The 6,209-nt window shown below is 33.4% G+C and overlaps 1 pseudogene; it reads right to left on the bottom strand.

Annotated features, from left to right (window-relative positions):
- Window positions 1-213: 213 nt before the first annotated feature.
- LOC112656822 (U6 spliceosomal RNA) lies at window positions 214-313 on the bottom strand (annotated as a pseudogene).
- Between the last annotated feature and the right edge of the window lie 5,896 nt (window positions 314-6,209).

The raw sequence follows: 6,209 nt of genomic DNA, 5'->3' as shown, positions 1-6,209 counted from the left end.
TTTCTTGTAGAACAGGTGCTGACAATGGTTTCCTTCTATTTTTGTGTGCTTCAGAAAGTCTTTATTCTCTTTTAAATTTGAAGAATCATTTCACTAGCTCTAGGATTCTAGGTTGATGAGTTTTTCTTTTAACATTTTAAATATTTCACTCATTCTTTTTGCTGGTGAGTTTTCTGAAAGTAAAGTGATTTTTCTTTTTTAATCAGTTGATGAAAAGATATGAAACACTTCAATAATTTGCATGCCATCCTTCGGCAGAGGTCATGCTAATCTCTGTAGCATTCAAATTTTAGTGTATGTGCTGCTGAAGCAAGCAATACTCTAATTCTTATTCTTATTCCTTTGTTGGTTGTGTTTTTCCTCACCCTGGCCTTTTCCTTTAGAATTTTATGTTTTTCTTGGGTTTCTGCATTGCTAATATGATTTGCCTAGATATGGATGTTTATTTTTTTTTGCTTGTTTTGTGATGTTAACATTCTTTGGGGGCCTTGCTCTGTGGTTTGATGCTTGTCATTTGTTTTGAAAAGTTCTCAGTTGTTTTAATTTCAAATGTTTCTTCTATTTTTTTTTTCATTCTGATGTGTTATATTTTTTAATGTTCTCCTATGGTTACAGGATATTCCCTTTCTTTATTTTTATTTGGAAAGTTTATGTTGCTCTATGCTCAGGCTGACTATTTCCTCAAGCATGCCAAGTATATTACTTATAAGACTATCAAAAGCATTTGCCTTTAAAAAAATATTTCTAGCATTTACTTTTGATTCTTAGAGATCCTGTCTTAGAGTTAATGTGACCTATCTGTTCTTGCATGATATTTATAGTTGTTTTATAGTTCCTGTCTACTAATTTACATCTGTATAATGCCCTAGACTAGTTCTGATGACTTCTTTTTCTCTTCAGTTTTTTTCTTGCCTTTAGGAAAGCCAAACATGTTGTATTAAGGAATAGAAATTGAGGTAAATAAGTCTTTAATGTGAGGATTTATGATATTTGACTAATTATTTGGCTGTATTTAATGTCTGTTTTAGGTATCAGAGACTTTACTTTCCTCAGATTCCTTATTTTTGTCTCACTTTGGGCTTTGGGTGTTTCTCTGAGTCATTGATTGGAGACAGTCTGTGTCCCCTACCCCTTGCAAGTAAAATAAAGAATCTTTCTCAGATGCTCACTTTTAGAACTTGATGGGATTCCTGGAGATAAAGCTGATAAAAGTGTATGGTCCCCCATAAGTCTGTCACTCTTATGCTAGTCCATGCTTAACTCCAGAAATGCATCAAAATTAGGACTCATGCTTCTTTCAGTTTAAAGTTCCAGTGGCTTCTATTCCAGGTAAGCAGATCCTAGAAAGCACCTGCTTTTCCAGATTTCAGAATGGTAGTTTGCCTTCCAAACTTTGTCCCATGATGAGTACTAAAAAATTGACTTTCAGTTTGTATAGTTTTTTTCTTACAATGTCAAAAGTGACAACCTCTAAGTCACTTACATGGTATAGTTGCAACTAGTTCTTTGTTTTGGATTAGCTCTACTTTGAGTTTTAATCCCAAAGGAAGAGAATTAGAAAAAATTTTTTTTTCTTTTTTTCTATTGTGATAAGTAACTTTACATCTCTATGCCTTAGATAACTAATTTTAAATCAAGGATAATATTACCTACCTTATAGATTTGTTAAAAGGATTAAATTAGATGAGACAGATGTTGATCATAAATGTTTAGGTAAGGATGTTACATTAGTTTTTCCCACAAATGTCCTATCCATATAAATATTTGCAGACAAACATACTAGCCCTAGTTCTACCAGACACCATTGGCATAACCATAGGTATTTACTATACTACACTTCTGTGTACATCTTAGAAATGTGGATATGGTTATTCTAACTGACACAAGGGGATTTTTCTGGTATAAGGAAAAAATTTTTCTCTATTGTACAGTTACTTGAACAAAGAAAATCCAGAATGAACACAAAGAGACTTTTTTTAAGCTGGAAGTTACATGAGAAAGACTCATAAATTTTTTTAAAAAGTGTTTGTAATTTTACATAGTTCAAGCATAAAATATTAGTCATATTTTGAAATAACTCCTGTATTATCAAGACCATAAGGCAGAAATTTTGTTTTTCTGTGTATTCAGCAGAGTTTTTCCTTACTGTACTAAAATCAAAGAGAAGCTTGGCTTATTCATTTGGTTATGTTATCTAGAAAAGTAGTTTGATATTGAATGTGATCTGTTATATCTTAATTTCTAACATTAAATGGAAATATAAAGCATGCTTTTATCTTTAGTTAGCCTTACATTCTTGAATTAAAATACAATAAGCAGTTGTTTCCTAAGCACTAAGAGGCCAAATATGGAAGACAATCATTTAAAAGGATAGTTGTAGAAGTTGTTGATCAATATAAAAAAATATTGTACATTTTTCTCACCTGATTTATGATTTAGTTATAAGAGAAGCTATATGAAGAAATTAGTGACATAAGTGGGAAGATGTGGTTAGTAATTCTATACCTGGAGAACAGTATTTTATATCTGCAGGTCATTCAGGCCTCAAATATTTTTAGTACATTTTGCATCACTTATATTATGGGCTGTTGTGCCCCTTCCCCAAATTCATATGTTTAAGTCCTAATACCCAGTATCTCAGAATGTGACTATATTTGGACATAGATCTTTTAAAGAGGTGATTAAGATAAAATGAAGACATAATCCAATATGACAGGTATACATATAAGAAGAAATTAGGACACAACACATACAGAGGAAAGACCACGTGAAGGGACAGTTAGAAGACCACTGTTTACAAGCTAATGAAGGAGGAGGCCTCAAAAGGAACCAAACCTGCCAACTGTTTCCCTTAAGAATTGGAGCCACCAGAATTGTGAGAAATTTAATTTTCTGGTTTAAACCACCCACTCTGTGTGGTACTTTGTGAAGGCAGCCCAGCAGACTAAATATCTAATGAGAAAATTAAAAAGACACGAATAAAAACATTATAACAGAAAATCCAGAAGGCCTATGAGCATTTGAAAACATGTTCAAATTTGTCAGTAATCAGGGTAATGCAAATCAAGCAAGAATGAGACAGCACTTCACGATTATTAGATTGACAAAAATTTAGAAGATGAAAAATGTCAAGTGTGGTGGTGATGGTTGGGAGTTAAAAACCTTATTGAATAGGGACTGTAAACTGACACAAGTATTGAGGAAAATAATCTGACAAAATTTAAAGTACAGGCATTCCCTACAGTTTAGCAATTCTTCTTGGGGGTTGGGTGTTCCACTTCAGGGAAACAAACTGAGGGGTGCTGGGTGGAGTGGGGAGGAAGAATGAGGTAACTGGGTGGTGGGTATTAGGGAGGCACGTAATGTAATGAGCACTGGGTGTTATATAAGACCGATGAATCACTGACTTCTACATCTGAAACTAATAATATACTATGTTAGTTAATTGAATTTAAATTTTAAAAAAGACCCACTTCAAAAAAAAATGCATTCCCTTTAAATTGTACAAACTCAAAATTAACAATCTCTCAAAAGAAATAGCAATTTAGAAATGAAAAAATGTATTATTGGTTGTACTTTGGAAAATAATGTATATCTAATGGTAGAAAATAAAAAAAATACTTTAGATTATTCTCCACAATACTGTCTAATGTATTAATGTCTAATGTATTAAGATTGCCATAACAAGCTATCACAAACTGATGGCTTAAAAAACAGAAATTAATCTCTTACAGTTCTAGAGGCTAGAAATCTGAAATCAAGATGTTGGCAGGATTAGTTCCTTCTGAGGGGCTGTGAAAGAAAGATAGATTTATCTTCTCAGCTTTGGAGGTGACCATGTTCTTCTTGCTCCTCTTCACATTAACTTCCTTCTGAGTGTATCTCTCTGTGTCCAAATTTCCTCCTTTTTTATAAAGAACACAGCCATTGGATTCAAGTTCACCCTGATGACCCATTTAGCTTTATTGCTTTTGCTTTTATTATTACCTTTATTACCCCTTATTGCCAAATAAGGTCACGTTCTGAAATACTAGCGGTTAGGATTCCAAAACTTTTTTCTTTTTGGCAGTGGGGACATAATTCAACCCATAACAAATGCCTATAATCTTAATTTATTTAATAGTAGTGTCATGCTTGTGCTATTTATTTTGAAATAGTTTTAATGTTTTGTACCTAATTTATAATGACATTTACCTAGATATACCTTATGCTTTGTAATCATTTATTTTGTTAAGAAGGTAAGATGATATATATTTATATATTTTCCCCAACAGTGGCTAACAATTATCTATAATATTATTAGTTTATACTTTAAATATTATAAATAGGAAATCACATGTAGCATATGTTAGAGTCAGTATGGCTTATTTTCCAGGCCCAGAATTGCAGACTATTGCTATACAAAATTTCTTTGGTTTTGCTTCAAATGGAATCTTATAATCTGGTTATTATAGTCTTGGCACTAATATAAAGCATTCATAAATTAATACTGGTCGACACCAAAGTCAGTGGGTAAATATTTCAATTATAGTTATCAGAAGAGTTTTCCAAAAAAAAAAAAAAAAAAAAGAAGAGTTTTCCTAATTCATCAGGATTATTTTTCTGAATTTGATGATATAAAACTAAATAAAGGGTGCTCCGTGGTTAAGCATCTGCCCTCTGCTCGGAGTGTGATCCTGAAACCCTAGGATCCAGCCCCACATGGGGCTCCCTATGGGGAACCTGCTTCTCTCTCTGCTTGTCTCTCTCTCTCTTTCTCTCTCTCTCTCTCATGAGTAAATAAATTTTTAAAAATCTTAAAAAAAACTAAATAAGATAAATGTAACATTACCCAAGGTCCATTAATGAAAGGATATACAGGATAGAAAATGACCCATCAAAACTTGAATATTCGAAAAGCATTATTTTTTTCACTTTGGTTCTCAAAAACAATGATCAGAACAAAGCAGCTGGCTTTGTTCTATTTTGATGTTACATATGGGAGCTGAACAAAATAAATGTCTAAGTTTGGGCATCTCTGTGCCAGAAATTTAGATTTTTACAATATGTCTCTTTAATAGGGCCCAGAATCCCCGAACAGAAGGCAATTCCTATTCCTGGGATAAAGGAAAAACACAGATACTAGAAAATACAGGTACTATTAACTGTGTCTTGAGAGCTGTTGAATGTAGCTTGTTGAAGTATTCTATAAGACGAGTTAAAAGATCAACAACAAAAGTAATTTGTTATTTAAGAAAAATGAACTATCATATACAAGTAAAAATATTACAAGAGTAGCAGTCAGGCTAAGAAAAAAATATATATATTTTGGTTCACAGAAAAAATTAGACCAAAAGTTTGGCGACAGTCAAGGGCAATATATTTTTAAACATATTAGTTTGAAATTTGAATAACATGTTTTGGAATTCTCTATACAAAACAGGTTTGACTATATTGTTATTTAGATCTCCTTGCCCAATATTTACATATAAGTTGTGAAACATCCTTACGAGTCTTAGGACCTCATGTTCCCCTGTTATTTAATTTCCATTAGTTTAGTTTTGAATCATTATACTTTTCTTCTATATCCTGTATTCTTTACCCTATCAGCTTATGTTTGGAAGTATTCCTTGGTTTCCTCATCATTATTACATCCCTTCCAGACACACACTCAATTTAGAAAATACATTCATATGTGTGTTTGTGTAAAGAAAAAACATTGTCTTATAGTTTTGATCCATCTTGGCCCTAGCCATCAACCTGTAAGACAAAATTTCTTATATAAAGATTTTCATTTCTAATACAATTGTTTTTTTAGATTCTATTTATTTTTAGAGAGAGTACAAGTGGGGGAAGGGGCAGAGGGAGAAAGAAAATTTCAAGCAGACTCACGGTGAGCACAGAGCCCAATGTGGGGCTTGCCGAACTGAAATCAAGAGTCAGACACTTAACCAGCTAAGCCACCTAGGCACCTCCCTCCTCCACCAATATAATTTCTATTCCCCCCCAAAAAATTTAAGATTTTATTTATTTATTCATGAGAGACAGAGAGAGAGGCACAGACACAGGCAGAGGGAGAAGCAGGCTCCCTGCAGGGAGCCCCCTGTGGGACTTGGGGACCCAGGACCCCAGGGTCACACCCTGGGCTGAAGGTAGCTGTTTAAACTGCTGAGCCACCCAGGAGTCCCTATTCCAAGATATTAAAAGTCAGTCTATCCTTCCCAGCTCAT

The sequence above is a fragment of the Canis lupus genome, chromosome 37, assembly GCF_003254725.2.
Source record: "Canis lupus dingo isolate Sandy chromosome 37, ASM325472v2, whole genome shotgun sequence".
Lineage (NCBI taxonomy): Eukaryota > Metazoa > Chordata > Mammalia > Carnivora > Canidae > Canis > Canis lupus.
This window is presented reverse-complemented; position numbering and strand designations above follow the sequence as displayed.